The sequence below is a fragment of the Nicotiana sylvestris genome, chromosome 5 (assembly GCF_000393655.2).
Source record: "Nicotiana sylvestris chromosome 5, ASM39365v2, whole genome shotgun sequence".
Taxonomy (NCBI): Eukaryota; Viridiplantae; Streptophyta; class Magnoliopsida; order Solanales; family Solanaceae; genus Nicotiana; species Nicotiana sylvestris.
Genome location: NC_091061.1, coordinates 110,009,771 through 110,030,431, shown reverse-complemented (window position 1 = coordinate 110,030,431; position 20,661 = coordinate 110,009,771).

Sequence of the window (20,661 nt, the reverse complement as noted above, 5' to 3'; positions counted from 1 at the left end):
AATTCTCGACTTCCTGAAACTGTTGCGACACCCGGAATTAAGGAATTCAAATGAGCACAATAGTATTTGGTTACTGTGCTCTAAATATGGCATCAACTTCATTAAATCAAGCTTCAATTGAAAATTAGCATAAAAGGAAAGATCCGACACCAATTGCATTCTGTTTTTGAATAATAAAAAATTGACTATGAAACAGTAACCAAAGAAACGTGCATCACCACCACAAATCATGCAAATGAAGTCCATTCCATTTATAGATCCCTTTTATACTTGGATCTCAAACACCAAACATAAAAATAGATCAAGACTCCAAATATGCATATTGTTTTTACATATATCCTGCGTACCCCCATCCTTATGCTATTTAATACTCCTACTTTTACCTAAGATGAACATTGATTAAAAGGAAGATGCTTATTTTTTGCATGCACGTTTCACCTTCCTCTTTTGACTACAGAACTGTAATGGTAATTTAATAAGCACTTTCACAATAAAATTCCATATGCAATATTTTTAGCTTTTGAGATATTTTTAGTAATGAAATAAAATCAAGCCAAAGAGACATGTAAAATTCAGTTAAATGCTTTCAGACCCCATAAGCCAATATTTATCAAGTTACTTTACTAACTAAATAACTTATACGCTAAATTTGACCAAAACCAAGACATTAATTACAAGTAAAATTAATTGAAATCAAGGAGATAGAAAAATGCACAAGATCAGATCTGGAAACAAAAATTCAAATATGAACATAGTTCATCCCAAATTCCTATCAAGATGAAGTTTACATACCTATTAAAAGTGAATCAAAACTAAATCCGAAACTGAAAAATGGAGTTCAACAATACTAAGCAGCAAGAAGAGTTCCTTTCAATGCTTCCTCCAACCCAGAATCAATAGAGCAAACCCAAAAGATGCTTAAGGAAATCGAAAAACAAACTAAGAAAAAGTTAATTTTTTTTAATTCTGATTCTGTCGTCTCCTCTTTTTTTTCTTCTTCTCCTTTTCTTTTAACCTCTAATGTGTATTTATAACCCTCTCCTTAGGGCAACAAATCAGAATTTTTAAAATCAAAACCTACCCTTAGCAAATCTGTTTGTTACTTAAATTCACCTAAACTTAGCACTATTTACTCATTCACACCTCCTCTCTCACCTTCCTAGAACTTTTCTAGGTGGTTATCAGATTATTCTTTGGTCCTAAAATGCTCTAAACATCCTTACTAACACTGGTATTTACCTCTCCGAAAAAAACTCTCTTATCCTTAAAACAGATTGGGCCACAAGCCCAACAAATTTAAACCAAACTCACACTCGTGGACTCTAGTCCGGATGGAGAAAGGTAGAAAAATGATTGACTAAGGCATGACCCCAAATAAAGAGAAAAGAACGGCAACAAACATACTGCAAAGAAAGAAAAAAAATGTGACAAGAACAAAACAGAACAAAAAACGAAATACTAAATAAAGAAAGGAAAAACGAAACAAACTGGACAAAAATTCTAATGAAAAGGAAAATAAAAATTACATCTTAATCTCTTTTCCTCTTTTTTTTTTATATTTTTTTTACGCAGCAATGAAAAAAACTATACAAAGAAAATTTTAAACTCCTTGCATGCATGGCTTGCTCAAGTCTTCTTCGTAAACCCAAGGACGCATCTCAAACTAAAAACTTTTGACCAAATATGAAAATAATGACACAAGTATGGCCTAAAACAAATTAGTGGCTAATATTTTGTGTCACTATGTCCATTCTTGCCCCCGAAAAAATGCTCCAGATCCAAAATACAAGAACAAAAGAGGGACAGCCTACTCATTTGGATAGAAAAACAAAAGATTAAAAGTTTTGGCGGATTTGAAAGCCTTGGGCGGCGGCGGCGCCAACTGGGAGGAGTGGGAGTTTTGGGGAGGCTAGGGGTTGCTTTAGAGGGAGATGGAGGAGAATGGGGGGTGATTTTTAGGTTTGGGGGGTCTCTTAGGACACTTATATGGGAATTGGGGGATTAGTTCCGGTCCATTGGATCAAAGATGGATGAAGGGCTGAGATTAAACGATCCAAAACGACGTCGTTTTGGAGTTTTAATGGGATTTGGATAGCAAATGGGAGTGGGCTGGGGCGGGTCCTGTTCGGTTTTGAGGAAAATTGCTTGGGCTGCTACAAATTCGGCCCAAAATGTAAAAAAAATCTGATTTCCCTTTCTTTCTTAAAATCTTTTCCTTTTCCTTTTCAACTATTTTTTTTCTAATTCCTTTTTCTTTTAAAACAAAAATAAAACACTTAATTCCTAACCCAAATTATCTACCAAATTAAATTAATTAACTCTAGTAATTATCACAACTAATTAAATACCAAATTAAAGGAAAGCTAACAAAATTCAAAGCTAAAAATTAAACAATGCCAAAATAAATCATTTTTGTGATCTTCCAATTTTTTAAAACAACCAATTTGTTAATTAATCCTAAAATGCAAAGTTAAATCCTAAATGCAAAAAATGCAAGATATTTTTTGTATTTTTTATGAATTAAAATGCACAGACAAAATGCAAACAATTAACAAACAATACCACAAAAATTCACAAAATTGTAAGTACTGAAAGAAACTATTTTATTTTGAATTTATGGGAGTAATTCATATAGGGCAAAAATTACGTGCTCACAGCTGCCCCTCTTTGCCCGGAAACACGAAGAGTTTTCATGCAAAGATAAAGTGAGCGGATACGAGCAATTTTTGCCCGTTTGAGTACTCCGTGGGAAATATTTTTTGAAAGAGTTGACCGCACCCTACTTCTGAGGTTGCCTACATATCCTTGGCTAAAAAGGAATCAGGTCAGTGTAGTTCGGGAATGTCTGGTAGCTGGGACTACCATGAAGCTGTGATTTTGCTATTGCTGCTGCTGCTGTTACTGCTTACTGAACCCCCTTATGACACCATGTCAAAATAAAACAAGAAGCTAGACTAGACTACGATCTATGGATTACAAAAGTCCTATCTATATCTTCAACTTGATCTTGTAGTTCTTGTTGCCTTGTTGTCTTGTATTCTCTTGGTAAAATTCCTTTATTACTGCCTTGAATTGTAGTCTGAGATGTTTTCCCCTTCTTCAAGTGGGTGCTTGACTGCTGAACTTGATATGTACTCCCATGCTCTACAGGCGGGCTCCTGATTACTGAACTTGAATGTATTCCCTGCTCTCCAGGCGGGCTCCTGACTTCAACATAGACAAAACAAAGAATTTGAAAGCTAAAATTTTAAATTGTACTCCCTTGTTCTCCAGGCGGGCTCCTGACTGCCATGCTTGAAAGTATTCCCTGCTCTCCAGGCGGGCTCCTGACTTTAACATAGACAAAACAAAGAATTTGAAAGCTAAAATTTTAAATTGTACTCCCCTGTTCTCCAGGTGGGCTCCTGACTGCTACGCTTGAAAGTATTCCCTGCTCTCCAGGCGGGCTCCCGACTTCAACTTGAAATGTATTCCCTGCTCTCCAGGCGGGCTCCTAATTGCTGAACTTGAAATGTATTCCCTACTCTCCAGGCGGGCTCCTGACTTCAACAAAATAGACGAAAAACAAAAAAAATCTTCTGCCCCAGTTTGGTGGCTGGGTACAGATGGGAGTGTAAAACTAAATCATATTACCAAGTATTACTAAGAATTTGAAAGCTATGTCCCATTATCCAGGGGGGTCCTGACAAATGACAATTTGAAATCTAAGTTATATCTTCTAAAGGTGTGACTTTTGCTAAATCTTGTTACCTAAGAGGGTCTTTAAACTACTCCCATTATCCAGCAGGGTCCTGAAAATCAAAGGTCAAATTTTATCTTAAGAGTGACAACTTTTATGGCTGAATTATACTATCCTACAACAGAATTTACGCTAAATGTTGTTATCTAATCGAAATCTTAAAGCTAAGTCCCATTATTCAGGAGGGTCCTGGAAACTCCTAATTGAATCCTATCTCGAACATGCAAACTTCCAAGCTAACTTATATTCTTTTGGGATGCATTTATGCTAGATTATGCTATTTCTATACTTTAAACTAGGTCCCATTTTCCAGGAGGGTCCTGAAAGTCAAAAATCAAACCTGTTTGGTGACTGCCTTTCTCCACGGGGAGTTTCTCTAAAACAAACGAATTTTCTGCCCCTGTTTCAATCAAAGAGAACTTTGTCAGTTTAAAGTGGTGGTTAGCTGATGGCATTTTTGTTGCAGATCTTTCCACTGCATTGTTTTGTTCTGAATGGCTTTCCCGAACTGGCCCTGAACCGCTTTGACTTTCTGTCTGACTTTCAAATCCCATGACCTTTGACGAACCGAGTATTCTATACCCATGTTGTTGTTTCATCTCTGGCCCCTTCGCCTGAACCTTTGCTTGGACCAGACTGTTGCCCCTGACATGAATTACCTTTACATGCTCGAGTTGACATTTCTCAAAGAATGATCAGAAGGTCTTTCTTTGGACCGTAATGTGGGCTTTTGGACAGGGTTGGAAAGAAAAGGTATAAAAGGCTCAAAACAATTCAAATGGGTTAGAATTACAATTTTCGGAATCAGATTTCTCACAACAACCACGACTTCTGCCCTAGTTTCTTGCTTGGGGGCTTTTGAATTTTGTTTGATGAGACTGAACCGTGAGGCTGCCTACGTATCCTTAAAAGGAATCAGGTCGTACGTAGTTCATGACATAGGAATTGCTCTATCGTTGTGATTTTCTTTTCTCTTTCTCTTTTCTTTTCTTTTCTTTTCTCCTTTTCTCTTTTTGTTGTTTTTGTTGTTTTTCTTTCTTCTTTTCTCCTTTTTTTTCTTCCCTTTTTCTCTTTTCTTTTTTTCATTTTTTTTCATTCATTTTTTTTTCTTTCATTCTTTTCTTTTCTCCTTTTCCTTTACTTTTCTTTCACGCTTGTGTTTATGATCCTTGCTGCTGATTCCGAAAGAGGGGTATGAAAGAAAATAAGTAAGGCTCAAAAGGGGTGACAAGGGACAAAGTGTTTAGATAGCAGAACAAAACGCCTTCGTCATTTCAATCTTCAAAATATGCCAAATACAAACAAGTACAATCAAACAAAGAAATCATACATAGTATCTCTTGACTGCATCGAAATTGATAGCTATTTCTACACATTTCCCTTTTACATCTGTCAAATATAATGCGCCATTGGATAACACTCTAGTTACGACAAAATGGCCCAGGCCAGTTTGGGGCGAACTTTCCTTTTGCTTCAGCCTGATGAGGCAAGGTACGTCTCAACACTAACTGACCCACTTCAAACTTCCATGGACATACCTTCTTGTTATATGCTCTTGATATTCTCTGTTGGTACAATTGGCCGTGACATACTGCTGCCAATCTCTTTTCATCAATAATACTTAATTGCTCTAAGCGGGTTTTGACCCACTCAACATCATCGATTTATGCCTCAGTGACGATCCGAAGGGATGTGATTTTAATTTTTGCGGGTATTACTGCCTTCTCTCCATACACCAACAAATAAGGAGTGGCCCCTACTGAAGTATGGACAGTAGTGCGATAACCCAACAATGCAAACGACAGATTTTCATGCCACTGTCTAGAACCTTCCACCATTTTTCGAAGTATCTTCTTTATATTCTTGTTGGCTGCCTTGACTGCTCCATTCGCCTTAGGGCGATATAGGGTGGAATGCGATGTATAATCTTAAACTGCTGACATGTATCTGTCATCAGATGACTGTTGAGATTAGCGCCATTGTCCATGATGATTACCTTCGGAATCCCAAACCGATAGATGATATTTGAATGCACAAAATCGACCACTGCTTTCTTGGTCACAGATTTGATCGCTTCAACCCACTTGGTGAAATAATCAATGGCTACCAAAATAAACCTGTGTCCATTTGATGCTGCTGGCTCGATTAGCCCAATGATGTCCATTCCCCAAGCAACAAAGGGCCATGGTGCCGACATTGTATGCAATTCAGATGGTGGGGAATGAATCAAATCTCCATGCACCTGGCACTGATGACACTTACGCACAAAACCGATGCAATCTCGCTCCATAGTGAGCCATTAATAACCTGCTCGGAGAATCTTCTTTGCTAGAACGTACCCACTCATATGCGGTCCACAAACTCCGGAGTGTACCTCAGTCATGATAGCTGTGGCCTGTCTGACATCTATGCATCTTAGCAATCCCAGATCTGGAGTTCTTTTGTACAATACCCCTCCACTGAAGAAAAATCCACTTGCCAATCGTCGAATTGTTCTTTTCTAATCACCCGTGGCCTGTACCAGATATAAACCCAACCTGATGTATTCTTTGATATCATGGAACTATGTCTCCCCATCAAGTTCTTCTTCCATCATATTACAGTAAGCATGCTGATCGCGGATCTGAATCTGCAAAGGGTCCACATAAGCCTTATATGGATGATGTAACATTGACGCTAGAGTAGCCAAAGTATCGGCAACTTCATTATGAATCCTTGGGATATGCCTGAATTCTATTGACTGAAACTGATGGCAAAGATCATGCAAACATTGTCTATATGGTATGAGTTTCAAATCTCGTGTTTTCCATTCTCCCTGAATTTGGTACAACAGGAGGGCCGAGTCACCCAAGACCAAGACTTCCTGGACACCCATATCCACAGCTAACCTCAAACCCAGAATGCATGCCTCGTACTCAGCCATGTTGTTAGTACAGTAAAAATGAAGCTGAGCCGTAACAGGGTAGAGCTACCCTGTTTCATAAATAAGTACCGCTCCTATCCCGACACCCTTCATGTTTGTAGCCCCATCAAAGAAAAGTTTCCATCTCGGCTTCTCGACTTGTTCCAACTCATCAATATGCATCACCTCTTCATCAGGGAAATAAATTTTCAAAGGTTCATAATCTTCATCAACCGGGTTCTCGGCCAAATGGTCCGCCAAGGCTTGTGCTTTCATTGCAGTTCGAGTGACGTAGACGATGTCAAACTCTGTGAGCAGGATCTGCCACTTCGTAAGCCTCCCTGTGGGCATAGGCTTCTGAAAGATATACGTCAATGGATCAAAGCGAGATATGAGGTAAGTAGTATAAGACGATAAATAATGTTTCAGCTTCTGTGCCACCCAAGTTAGGGCACAACATGTCCTCTCAAGATGGGTATACTTAACCTCGTAGGATGTGAATTTCTTGCTGAGGTAATAGATGGCCTGCTCCTTCCTGCCAGTGATATCATGTTGACCCAATACACAGCCGAATGAATTGTCCAAAACTGTCAAATATAGAATCAATGGTCGCCCTAGTTCTGGCGGGACCAACACGGGTGGATTTGACAAATACCCCTTTATCTTATCAAACGTTTCCTGACATTCATCTGTCCACTTGACCGCAACATCTTTCTTTAATAGTTTGAAGATAGGCTCACAAGTTGTCATGAGCTGAGCGATGAACCTGCTAATATAATTCAATCTCCCCAACAAACTCATCACCTCGGTCTTGTTCCTCGGAGGTGGCAATTCCTGGATGGCCTTGACTTTCGATGGATCCAGTTCAATGCCCCGGCGGCTGACTACGAACACCAACAACTTTCCAGACAGAACTCCAAAAGCACACTTTGCAGGATTAAGCTTGAGATTGTACCGGCGAAGCCTTTGGAAGAACTTCCTTAGATCCCTGACATGATCAGACTGTTTTCTAGACTTCACGATCACATCATCCACGTACACCTCGATTTCCTGGTGTATCATATCATGGAATATTGTTGTCATTGCCCTCATGTAGGTTGCCCAAGCATTCTTCAAGCCAAATGGCATGACCCGATAGCAGTACGTTCCCCACGATGTGATGAATGCCGTCTTTTTTGCATCTTCCTCGTCCATTAAGATCTGGTGATAACCCGCGTAACAATCCACAAAAGAACCAATCTCATGTTTGGCATAATTATCAATCAAGATATGGATGTTCGGCAATGGGAAATTGTCTTTTGGACTCGCCTTGTTGAGATCCCGATAGTCCACACACACCCTGGTCTTGCCATCCTTCTTTGGTACAGGCACAACATTGGCTAACCAGGTGGGATACCGGGTGACCCGAATGACTTTGGCATCAAACTGCTTGGTGACCTCTTCTTTGATCTTTACACTCATATCCGTTTTGAACTTTCTCAGCTTCTATTTGACAGGAGGGAATGCCGGGTTAGTAGGCAACTTGTGAACCACTAAATCAGTGCTTAGACCCGGCATGTCGTCATAGGACCATGCAAAAACATCTTTGTATTCGAACAGTGCTTTAATTATCTCCTCTCTGAGTTGAGGTTCCAGATGGACACTTATTTTAGTTTCACGGACATTATCTTGGTCCCCTAGATTAACTGCTTCTATATCGTTCAAATTAGGTTTGAGTTTTTCCTCAAAATGACTTAGTTCCTTACTAATTTCTTCATAGGCCTCATCATCATCAAATTCCAACTCGTCATCATACAATTTCTTGTATTATTATTTCAGAGTTAGATTGGCTTTTAAAACTGGGCCGAAGATTCCTCATGCATGTCATGTCATTGATATCAGCATAAAAAGAACTGTACAAAAGAAGAAAACAAAAATAAAATTAGAAGAAATAAAGGGAAAGGAACAATTGCATTTCACAGAGTTTTAACACATCCAACTGGACAGAACATAATATCTAAATTACAGACCCTGGAATAATCCAGATAACTAAAAAAAAATCAAAACCCACTACCAAGACTCCCTTCGGGTAGGAAGAGGAGTAGCTTCCCAGTTGTTGACTTTTGCACGTGGTCCCACGAATTGCACATCTGCCTTGCTGGACCCTTCCCCAACCTGAACCATGTTAACCTCAGCGAATAACCTTTCGAACCCCTTTTCCAAGTCTCCATCGGCACCAATCAATGATCCAGGAACTTTTGACAACAAGTGCTTTCTAATACCCGGCCTGTCGAATGATCTGGACAGACGCGGGATTGGCTTTGGCAAGGCCCATGCTTTCTGTTTCATTTTCTTGGCTCTTCTCACATCCGCAGCTGTGGGCTTGAACCCTAGGCCAAAAGTATCCAGATTCCTCGGAAGAGAAACTGGCTGCACAATACCTTGCAGAGATGCACCCCTGCCAGGTACGAAACCATTTTTCAACATTTCAACAGCTACCATGACTGATGCCGCAACCATCTTTGGAGTTGGAACGCACTTCCCTTATGGAACTTCTCTACCGATACTGTGTCGAAAACCTGATAAACCCATGGCCCTTGTCATCTTCAACCTCTATGATAGGAACAATGGCATCATGGGGCACACACAAATTATCCTCGCCGTGTACGACAATTTCCCGTCGATCCCATTCAAACATGACAATTTGATGCAGAGTAGACGGGACCGCTTTGGCAACATGAATCCAAGGCCGTCCCAACAGCAGATTATAGGAGACAACCACATCTAGCACCTGGAATTCCATAGTAAATTCAACTGGTCCTATTGTGAGCTCAAACACTATGTCCCCGACTGAATCTTTCCCTTCACCGTCGAATCCCCGGACACAAATACTGTTCTTGTGAATTCTTTCATCCTCCACTTTCAGCTTGTTCAATGTGGAGAGAGGACAAATATTCGCGCTAGATCCATTGTTGACCAGTACCCGAGTAGCCACGGAATCTTCGTATTTCACCGTCAGATAGAGGGCTCTATTGTGCTCGGTACCCTCCACGGGCAACTCATCATCAGAAAAAGTGACTCTGTTTACCTCAAATATCTTGTTATCTATCTTTTCCAAGTGGTTTACAGAGATCTTGTCAGGAACGTAAGCCTCGTTCAGGATCTTCATCAAAGCCCGACGGTGTTCGTCTGAATGGATCAATAATGACAAGAGCGAGATCTGAGCTGGTGTCTTCCTTAACTGCTCCATAATGGAATAGTCTTGCACTTTCATCTTTCTCAGAAATTCTTCTACTTCTTCCTCAGTCACCGCTTTCTTCACCAACACTGGATTATCTTTTGAGGTCTTAGCTTTTCTAAACTCTTTGGGGGAAAAGCATCTCCTTGATCGAGTCAAACCATGAGTCTCACACACTTCTTCTTTAACCTCTCGCCCTTTGTAAGTCAGGGTCACTTGTTCATAATTCCATGGGACTGCCTTGCTATTGACTATCGGTAATTGAATTACCGGTTTAATAATGACAGGATCCGTGTGGGCGCCCTTCACAATTACCACAGGCTTGTTCCTCACTCCTGGCACAACCACTTTTGCTCTTACATGTTTTCCTGCAACGTCACTTGAGAACCCCTTCTTGACCTCCACAGATGGTTCATTATTTGCCCTGTTCAACTCGATCATAGACTTATTGCTTGTTGACTTTTCAAATGGCTTGGCTTCACTAGCCCGAATCATCATGATGGTTTGCAAAGGCTTTTTAGGCTCCCCTCCCTTATGCACTATCTTAATCATATTTGTTTCACGATGGGCTGGCAAGGGATTCTGATTGATATTGGGTGCCTCCGAAGCTTGGACTTCAATCCGATTGGTGTTAATGAGTTCTTGAATGGCTGTTTTCAATTTCTAGTATTTCTCTGTGTCATGTCCCGGGGCCCCTGAACAATACTCACAACTCACCGAGCGGTCAAGATTTCTGGGAGGGGATTCGGCAATTTAGCCTCGATCGGATTCAACATACCCAACTGTCTCAGTCTGTGGAATAGACTAGCATATGATTCTCCCAATGGAGTGAAAGTCTTTTGCTTCTGCAACCTCTCATTCTTAAAGGCTTGGTTGGGTCGAAAACCCATTCCAGGAGGATTTCTGTAGGCTTTTGGTGGTGGATAGGTATTTTGTGGAGCTTGGTATGAGTTTTGTGGAGCCGGCGCACGCCATTGTGCATGAGTGGGAGGTTGGGTATAGGTTTGTGCGTGATGGACAGAAAAATGGGGATCTGGCGGTGGGTAATAGTGTTGTGGCGGGTTATATGGAGTGTGTGGGCAAGTTTGGGGGTAGGGTCGCGACTGGTTGTAGTAACGGGGAAGGTTCCTGGATCCAACCCAAGCTCCCGACTCAATTGTTGCAACATCCTCCTTCTTCTTCTTCTTCCCGAGCACACCCCAGTACCATTTTGAATGGCCTGAGTAGTCGCTTTGATCGCTGAATAACTCATGATCTTGTTGGACTTGAGTCCCTCCTCAACCATGCCTCCCATTTTTACGACTTCATTAAAGGACTTACCCACTGCTGACACCAAGTGACCGAAATAAGTGGGTTCCAAAGCCTGCAAGAAATAATCAACCATCTCGCTTTCTTTCATCGGAAGATCAACCCTCGCTGCTTGCTCTCTCCAACGGAATCCATATTCCCTGAAGCTCTCACCGTGCTTCTTCTCAAGCTTTGTAAACGACAGACGGTTTGGGATAATTTTGAGGTTGTACTGAAAATGGCAGGCAAAGGCTTGGGCCAAATCATCCCATGTGTACCACCTGTTGTGATCTTGTCTGGTATACCATTCTAAGGACGATCCACTTAAACTTTGGCTGAAACATGCCATCAGTAACTCATCTCTTCCACCTGCTCCTCTCATTTTGCTACAAAATCCTTTTAAGTGTGCTACTGGGTCACCATGCCCATCGTACAGATCAAACTTGGGCATTTTGAACCCCGCTGACAACTGAACATCTGAGAACAGACATAAATCCTTATAGCCCACACTTATTTGACCTCCCAACCCCCTCATATCTTGGAACGACTGTTCTAAGCTTTTGACCTTTTTGATCATCTCTTCCTGCTCGGGATTTTTGGGTATTTTCTCGGTCTCTGCCGGGAGATCAAGATGGGGGTGTGTAAGGATATGGTTCTGGAACTTTGAAGGTGGGTTTAGGGGGATAGTACTGGTTGTTGTGAGTTTGGAACAAGGGTTCATTGGAAGATCAGTGTAATGTAGCAGGTGGAGGTTCCACAAAAACAGGTGTAATTGGTGGGGGAGGGTATGGGACTTGTTTGGGTGGTGGAGCTTGAGAAGTATGGGAAGTGGCGCCATGGCATTGTTGGTAGAGGGGAAAGGCTGGAGATGAGTTCATAGTGGGAGGCTCTGGAGTTTAGGCTTATGGTGGGATATAAGCAGGGTTGGCGGGATAAACCGGTGGTGGATGTCCCTTGGCCCAGGCTTGGTACATTTCAGCCATCTATTGCTTTAGCTTATACATTTCTTCCCTCATCGCATTAACGTCCATTTCTTCCACTTCTTTCGATGGGTCAACAATACTTGTTTCCGGTTCCTGGTTGGCTATATTCAGCCTGTCTTTTGATCGGGTGTTGTATAAGTGAGTTTCCATAATGACAATCAACTAACCACCTGCCTGGGCTCAATACATCAAATAACAATCATTGTTAGCGATTAGGTTTTAACAGATTGGTAACCGCACATTGGGCATGAATGCACCTAAACAGTTAATCGTCTCTACTATGTATCTGATCGGTTGCATGCGTCATCCCGACCTTTTAATTGCAATATTCCCCCTTTTATTTCTTTTCGTTTCCTTCCTTTCACTCTTGCCTCTATTCTCTCTTTGTTTTTATTCTCTCTTGATTTTCTTATTTTTTCTCTTTTCTTTCCTATTTTTCCGCCCTATTCTTTTCTTTACTCTCTTGTTTTTCCTCTTATTTTCTTTCTCTCTCTTTTATTTGGTTATGGTCGAATCTTATGGAGATGGCCTACGTATCATGACCCCGCATGAATCAGATCAAGCGTAGTTCTTGGAGATCATAGAACATTTTTGAATTTTCAAATTTTCCATAATAAGACTTGAAAATAAAGTTAAACAAAACTAACAGACTCTGATGACAAATGAAATATAGACTCGAAAAAACCCAACAACCCACATAAAAAGAAATACAGACTCCAAGACAAACTGGCAAACTTTAACGGAAAGAAAATACAGACTCAAGGAATCACGAATACATTAATACCTCAATCGCCCCCGGGACCCGCGAGGCATCATTCGGCCTTGCTGCGGGCTGACTCACTAAATCCCCTTGAAGGTGGTAGAGATCTTCCATTACCTGTCGAACAAAAATCATCACAATAGCAAAGAACATAGATCTAGTCATATCCTCATAGCTACTGCACTTCATTGCGATATAGTTGGCGACCCTTTTGACTCGCTCTCTTATGACACCCTTCTCTTGCAACAAACGCCCAATTTGTTCGGTTCTGGCTTCCAAAGTTCGTTCGGCTACTTGGTTCTGCTCTTGGAGTTGTTGCAAGTCTCTTTCTAGCCGTGCCATTAAGGTGTAACAATGTTCTCTTTCAGCCTTAAAATTTTTGGCTTGTTTAGCCATTTCACCCTCGAGGTTGCCAATTGCCTTTTCCCAACCTGTGACCCCTTTTTCATATTTTTCTTTCATCTGTTGAATGAAGGCTGCATGCCCTTTGGCTCTTTTAGCCAACCTCGCCCGTGCTTTTGCTAGTTCAGACTTAGCTTTTTGCAGGTCATCTTCATAGTCATGTACCTTTTGAGTAAGGTTATAAATGAGCCTTTCATCTTTCCTGCTTCGGCCTGGGTTCTCGGCTTCAATTTTCAACTGTCGAACCTGAGCTCTGAGGGCTTCATTTTCTAGCACCAATCTTCTCCTTTCACCTTCGGCCTCTTGTGTCTGCAAATCATTGTTGAATGTGACATTTCTCAATTCTTCTCGTAGACCATGGATGATGACCTTATATTCCTTTTCCTTCTCCCCCCAAGCTAATCTCTCCTGAATTTTGTCATCAAAGGCTGGAACATGAGGCCTTTTGGCGGGACTTTCGGGCTCTTGCTCGTTGTTTACATGACATTTTCTCAAACCAAGCAGCATAATTTGGATCTACTTCCCCCTTGGCGATGTCTGGTACCTGGGTGCCATTTTTTAGATACCGACAGCTACTCTAATCCTGCTGAACTACAGCCTCGGGCAATGTAGCTTCTAGATGTAACTCTATGACCTGGGTGCTTATATCTTCATCTTCAGGTACAATCTGATACTTTACCAATTGCCTCAAGACCCTCAGCGGTGCATATGGTTGAATACTCCTTACACCCATTAACCTCAGGTAGCCTTTGGTAGCAGTTATATAGATGGCTTCTATCCTCGGGAGCCATCCTATAGTCCACTCGGCCTGACCTGCGTTAAGAACTTTCAAGTGAGAAGCCCATGCTTTAAACCCTTCTGGTGCGTTGTAATCTTTTACCCTCTCCTCGTAACTAGTGATGACGTTATTCGGACTCGAACCATAACTCATGAATCTGGAATGATGGCGAAGGTGCTCGATCAACCACATTTGCAGAAGGATGCCGCAACCTTCAAAAAATTGAGCCCCTGCTTTGCATAGAGTCAATGCTCGATAAATATCCGCCAGCACCAACGGGGCAAATGTATGATCTTCCTTGCTAGTGAGGATTTGTGCAATTCTAGCCATACGAATATCCACCGTCCCTTTCTCATTTGGAAAAACCATGATCCCCAAGAATGCCACAATAAATGTGAACCGATGATGAATTTGCCAAAGGCCCTTGTCTTGTTTGTTGCTCAGATCTTTTTCATGCATTTCAAAACCAGCAGAGTGCCCGAACCTGAAGTATAAGAAATGGAAAGCACAACACCCGTTTCTCACACGTTCTTTATTCGTCTGTTTACTAATATTCAGGAGGTCGAAGAACTTGTGCACCGATGGAGCCCTTGGAAATATAAGTTGCTGCTTCCTCAAATCCCGTCCGAATTCAATGTACCAGGCTATCTCTTCCAAAGTAGGGGTGATCTCAAAATCCGAGAAACGAAAAATATTATGGACAGGATCCCAGAAAATTACCAAAGCCTTGATCAAATCTTCCCGTGGTTTGATCTCAAAGATGTCTATAAGAGCACCCAAGTGCTTTTTCACCCATTTCTGACCATCTTCGTCTAGATTATTCCACCACATACGCAAGTGTAGCCGAGCCTGTTCCCTAACCACTTCTGGCGGTTCCTAGATGGTATTCATTTGTTCCTGGGGAAGATTAAGGTTAGGGTTGACTCGAGTTGACCCTTTTGTAAACAGTTTTTTGAAGAAGAAAAGAAAAAGAAAGGGAAAAGAAAAGAAGAAAAGAACCATAATTCCTTCCCCTATATGCCAACTTTAGCCAAGTGACTCTTTTTGCAAATGCGGCCCCTTCCCAATTTCACGCGAATTTTGAGGCCGGGGGAATTATTTTATGACCCTTCACAAACTTGTCCATTCTTTTACGAAAATAGCCTTTTGACAACTGAAGAATACTCTGAGGCTATCTCGGCAAGAACGGTTTAAGACATTGCCAAAGCTGGATCGGCTTATTTTGACCAAAAATCAAGATTGCATTCACTCGACCACCAACTCTCTTTTCCTGTTTTTCTTTCTTGTTTTTTTTTTTCAAAAATAAGGCCGAACCTTATGTAGGTTGCCTACGTATCCCACATTCGGTGAGAGTCAGACCTACGTAGTTCGGTCAGTTTTGACACATTTGAAAGAACACAGTGTTTGACTTTTTTGAAAAAAAAATATTTGGGCAGAGTTTCAGGAGGTTTTTCAAATAACGGGATTTTAGAACCGGGCCTTATTTCCTTCCCTATATCACTCTTGGTTTTCCTTTTTGCTTTATTTTCCATGGCCGGTCAGCATGCAAGCCAAAACAAATAAATGTTCACGTAGCACGTAGAATGCATCAGGATGGTCTGTTATTTCGGGCACGCCTGTCCTAGATGGACCCAACCCCTGTGTTGAGTCCCATAAGTCAAATGCACATGATGCAAACAAACGTTCCTACTAGGGATCCGGCATGAGGCTGTGTTTTTCTAGGTTTAAATCCTGGGTTTTGGTCTAGACTTGGGGTACCCGAGCGGACAACTGGGGCCGAGGAGGGGGCAACGTACCGGGAGCACTGAAGTCTACCCGGCCTTGTTACTTGCCCAACCTCGTTCTATTTGGTATAATTTCTACAGAAAAAAACGGTCTACGCGAACGTATGCACCATTTCCAGAAGACTCAGATGGGTGGCGTAAGAAGACAGTTATATACAATTCAAGTAATATTAAATCGGTAAACAGATACCAATTAGCACAAAAGATTCACAGAATACAGTAATATTAACAATAAATAAAGCCAAACAAAATCATATTAACAAGCTCGAATTCTTGAACCATGAACCAGAGATTCTGGGTTCGATCCCCAGAAGAGTCGCCAGAGCTGTCACACCTCCTTTTTTACTACACCCCGTAAGGGGTATATATACAAGGGAGTTTTTCCAATTAAAGGACAATCGAAACGAGATTTGTTTATTTAAAGATTCAGAGTCACCACTTGGGATAATTTATGGTGTCACAAGTCACCGGTTTAAAATCCCAAATCGAGGAAAGTTGACTCTATTGACGGCCTGCGAACCAGAAATCCGGGTAAGGAATTCTGTTAACCCGGGAGAAGGTGTTAGGCATTCCCAAGTTCCGTGGTTCTAGCACGGTCGCTTTGATCATACTTGGCTTATTACAATTGTTTAATTACTGATTTTAGAACCTATGTGCATCTACTTTTTGCCGCTTTTAAATCACTTGATTATTCGTAATTAAAGAATTGAGCTACGCGTACTTATACTCTTTCCTTTGGCACATCAAAAATCATGTCACGCGAGCGTGTCCATAATTAATAACGCTTTGTTTATTAAGAGTGTTTGGCCGAAGTTGCGCGAACGCATACTCCGGTTTTGTTTTTAAAATCGTAATTGTGTTACGCGAATGTATACACAATCATGATTGTGTTTGAAATGTGCCTAAAGCAATCTACAAACATTTGTCATTTTCTATCTAAGTCATAAGAAATTTATATAAGGGCCATATGTGATTTAATGGTGAATGGCACACCACAAGCTATGTAAACAAAAATTAAAAGCCCAAAAACCCATTTTTATTATTTAAGAAAAGGTTTGATCGAAGTTGCGCGAACGCATACTCCCAATAATTTTTAGAATCATAATTATGTTACGCGAATATATACACAATCACGAAGGTATCTTAAACGGCAAACATCTTTAATATCTAAGTTATAAAGTTAATACGAGGGCCATGCAATTTTATTTTTTTTCAAAGAACAGCGCACCTCGATTTATTTTCTAAAAGGAATTACATTCAAACGGAAATAATCATTGGAATTCTCGACTTCCTGAAACTGTTGCGACACCCGGAATTAAGGAATTCAAACAAGCACATTAGCATTTGGTTACTATGCTCTAAATATGGCATCAAATTCATTAAATCAAGCTTCAATTGAAAATTAGCATAAAAGGAAAGATCCGATACCAATTGCATTCTGTTTTTGAATAATAAAAAATTGACTATGAAACAGTAACCAAAGAAACGTGCATCACCACAACAAATCATGCAAATGAAGTCCATTCCATTTATAGATTCCTTTTATACTTGAATCTCAAACACCAAACATAGAAATAGATCAAGACTCCAAATATGCATACTATTTTTACATATATCATGCGTACCCCCATCCTTATGCTATTTAATACTCCTACTTTTACCTAAGATGCACATTGATTAAAAGGAAGATGCTTATTCTTTGCATGCACGTTTCACCTTCCTCTTTTGACTACAGAACTGTAATGGTAATTTAATAAGCACTTTCACAATAAAATCCCATATGCAATATTTTTAGCTTTTGAGATATTTTTAGTAATGAAATAAAATCAAGCCAAAGAGACATAGTTCATCCCAAATTCCTATCAAGATGAAGTTTACATACCTATTAAAAGTGAATCAAAACTAAATTCGAAACTGAAAAATGGAGTTCAGCAATACTAAGCAGCAAGAAGAGTTCTTTTCAATGCTTCCTCCAACCCAGAATCAATAGAGCAAACCAAGAAGATGCTTAAGGAAATCGAAAAAAAAACTAAGAAAAAGCTGATTTTTTTTAATTCTGATTCTGCCGTCTCCTCTTTTTTTCTTCTCCTTTTATTTTAACCTCTAATGTGTATTTATAGCCCTCTCCTTAGGGCAACAAATCAGAATTTTTAAAATCAAAACCTACCCTTAGCAAATCTGTTTGTTACTTAAATTCACCTAAACTTAGCACTATTTACTCATTCACACCCCCTCTCTCACCTTCCTAGAACTTTTCTAGGTGGTTATCAGATTATTCTTTGGTCCTAAAATGCCCTAAACACCCTTACTAACACTGGTATTTACCTCTCCGAAAAAAAAACTCTCTTATCCTTAAAACAGATTGGGCCACAAGCCCAACAAATTTAAACCAAACTTTTACTCGTGGACTCTAGTCCGGATGGAGAAAGGTGGAAAAATGATTGACTAAGGCATGAACCCAAATAAAGAGAAAAGAACGGCAACAAACATACTGCAAAGAAAGAAAAAAAACGTGACAAGAACAAAACAGAACAAAAAACGAAATACTAAATAAAGAAAGGAAAAACGAAACAAACTAGACGAAAATTCTAATGAAAAGGAAAATAAAAATTACATCTTAATCTCTTTTCCTCTTTTTTTTTTACGCAGCAATGAAAAAACTATACAAAGAAAATTTTAAACTCCTTGCATGCATGACTTGCTCAAGTCTTCTTCGTCAACCCAAGGACGCATCTCAAACAAAATATTTTTGATCAAATATGAAAATAATGACACAAGTATGGCCTAAAATAAATTAGTGGCTAATACTTTGTGTCACTATGTCCATTCTTGCCCCAAAAAAAAAAACGCTCCAGATCCAAAGACAAGAACAAAAGAGGGACAACCTACTCATTTGGATAGAAAAACAAAGGATTAAAAGTTTGGGCGGATTTGAAAGCCCTGGGCGGCGGCGGCGCCAGCTTGGAGGAGTGGGAGTTTTGGGGCGGCTAGGGTTTGCTTTAGAGGGAGATGGAGGAGAATGGGGGGGGGGTGATTTTTAGGTTTGGGGGGTCTCTTAGGACACTTATATGGGAATTGGGAGATTAGTTCCGGTCCATTGGATCAAAGATGGATGAAAGGCTGAGATTAAACGATCCAAAACAACGTCGTTTTGGAGTTTTAATGGGATTTGGACCGAAAATGGGAGTGGGCTGGGGCGGGTCCTGTTCGGTTTTGAGGAAAATTGCTTGGGCTGCTACTAATTCGGCCCAAAATGTAAAAAAATCTGATTTCCCTTTCTTTTTCAAAATCTTTTCCTTTTCCTTTTCAACTCTTTTTTTTTCTAATTCCTTTTTCTTTTAAAACAAAAATAAAACCTAACTTAATTCCTAACCCAAATTATCTTACCAAATTAAATTAATTAACTCTAGTAATTATCACAACTAATTAAATACCAAATTAAAGGAAAGCTAACAAAATTCAAAGCTAAAAATTAAACAATGCCAAAATAAATCATTTTTGTGATCTTCCAATTTTGTAAAACAACCAATTTGTTAATTAATCCAAAAATGCAAAGTTAAATCCTAAATGCAAAAAAAAAAAACAAGATATTTTTTGTATTTTTTATGAATTAAAATGCACAGATAAAATGGAAACAATTAACAAACAATGCCATAAAAATCCACAAAATTGTAAGTACTGAAAGAAACTATTTTATTTTGAATTTATAGGAGTAATTCATATAGGGCAAAAATCACGTGCTCACAGCTCCTGCGCTCCATTAATGAATTGTTGGACATGGGGCCTTTTGGCGGGTCGTTCGGGCTCTTGATGGACTTGAGACCTTTTACCGTACCAAGTTGTGTAACTAGGCTCCAACTCGCCTCTGGATAGATCTCGTACCTGAGTCTTTGGCTCAAAGAACCTACATTGATGCCAAATCCGACCCACCCTTTCTTCTGGGAAAGCAGCTTTTGGTTCCAGTTCGATAACCTGCCGACTCAAATCCTCATCATGTGGGATAGTCTGGTACCTTCCTAACTTGCGTAGAACTCTGTGCGGGGCATAAGGCTGAATGCTCCGCAGACCCATCAATAGAAGAAACCACACCTCGGCCGACATATAAATAACTTCGCTGACCGAGAGCCACCCGAATGTCCATTCAATCTTGTTTGCAGTCAGGGAGCTCAAATGTGCAAACCATGCTTCTGTACCATCTGGAAACTCATGACCCTCCACCGTTGTTCATGTTTTCAATGCATTTAAGACCGATCATTCCACGGTTCATGTACCCCGGACGGTGGCAAATATATTCCTCCATCCAGAGTTGTAGAAGCATATTGCATCCTTCAAAAAATTTCCCTCCTTCTCGGCAAACAGTTAGAGCTTGGTAAATCTCTGCCAATATCATCAGAACAATGGTGCCATTTGCCTTTTTAGTCATGAAGTCGGCTATTCCCACAAGCCCCAATTCTATGTTTCTATCTTTTCTTAGACAAATCAAAACATCTAGGAATGCCACTATAAAAGACAATCCCCGCCGAGCTTCCCACTTATCTTTGTTCCCTGAATGAGTAAGACCGGTGTATGGCATCTCAAAACTGCGGGGATTCCCGTAACATCGGTACAAAAAGTAGAATGTGCAGAATCCCTTGGCCAAATTTCCATCTTGAACTTCCCGACTGATGCTTAGAAGATCCAGAAACTTATGAGGAGTCACTGTTCTAGGTGCCACCGGGTATTGATTTATGTGATTCCCACTAAAACCAGCGTAGCCCGCTATTTCCTCAAGCGTAGGGGTTAGCTCAAAATCAGCAAAATGGAACACAT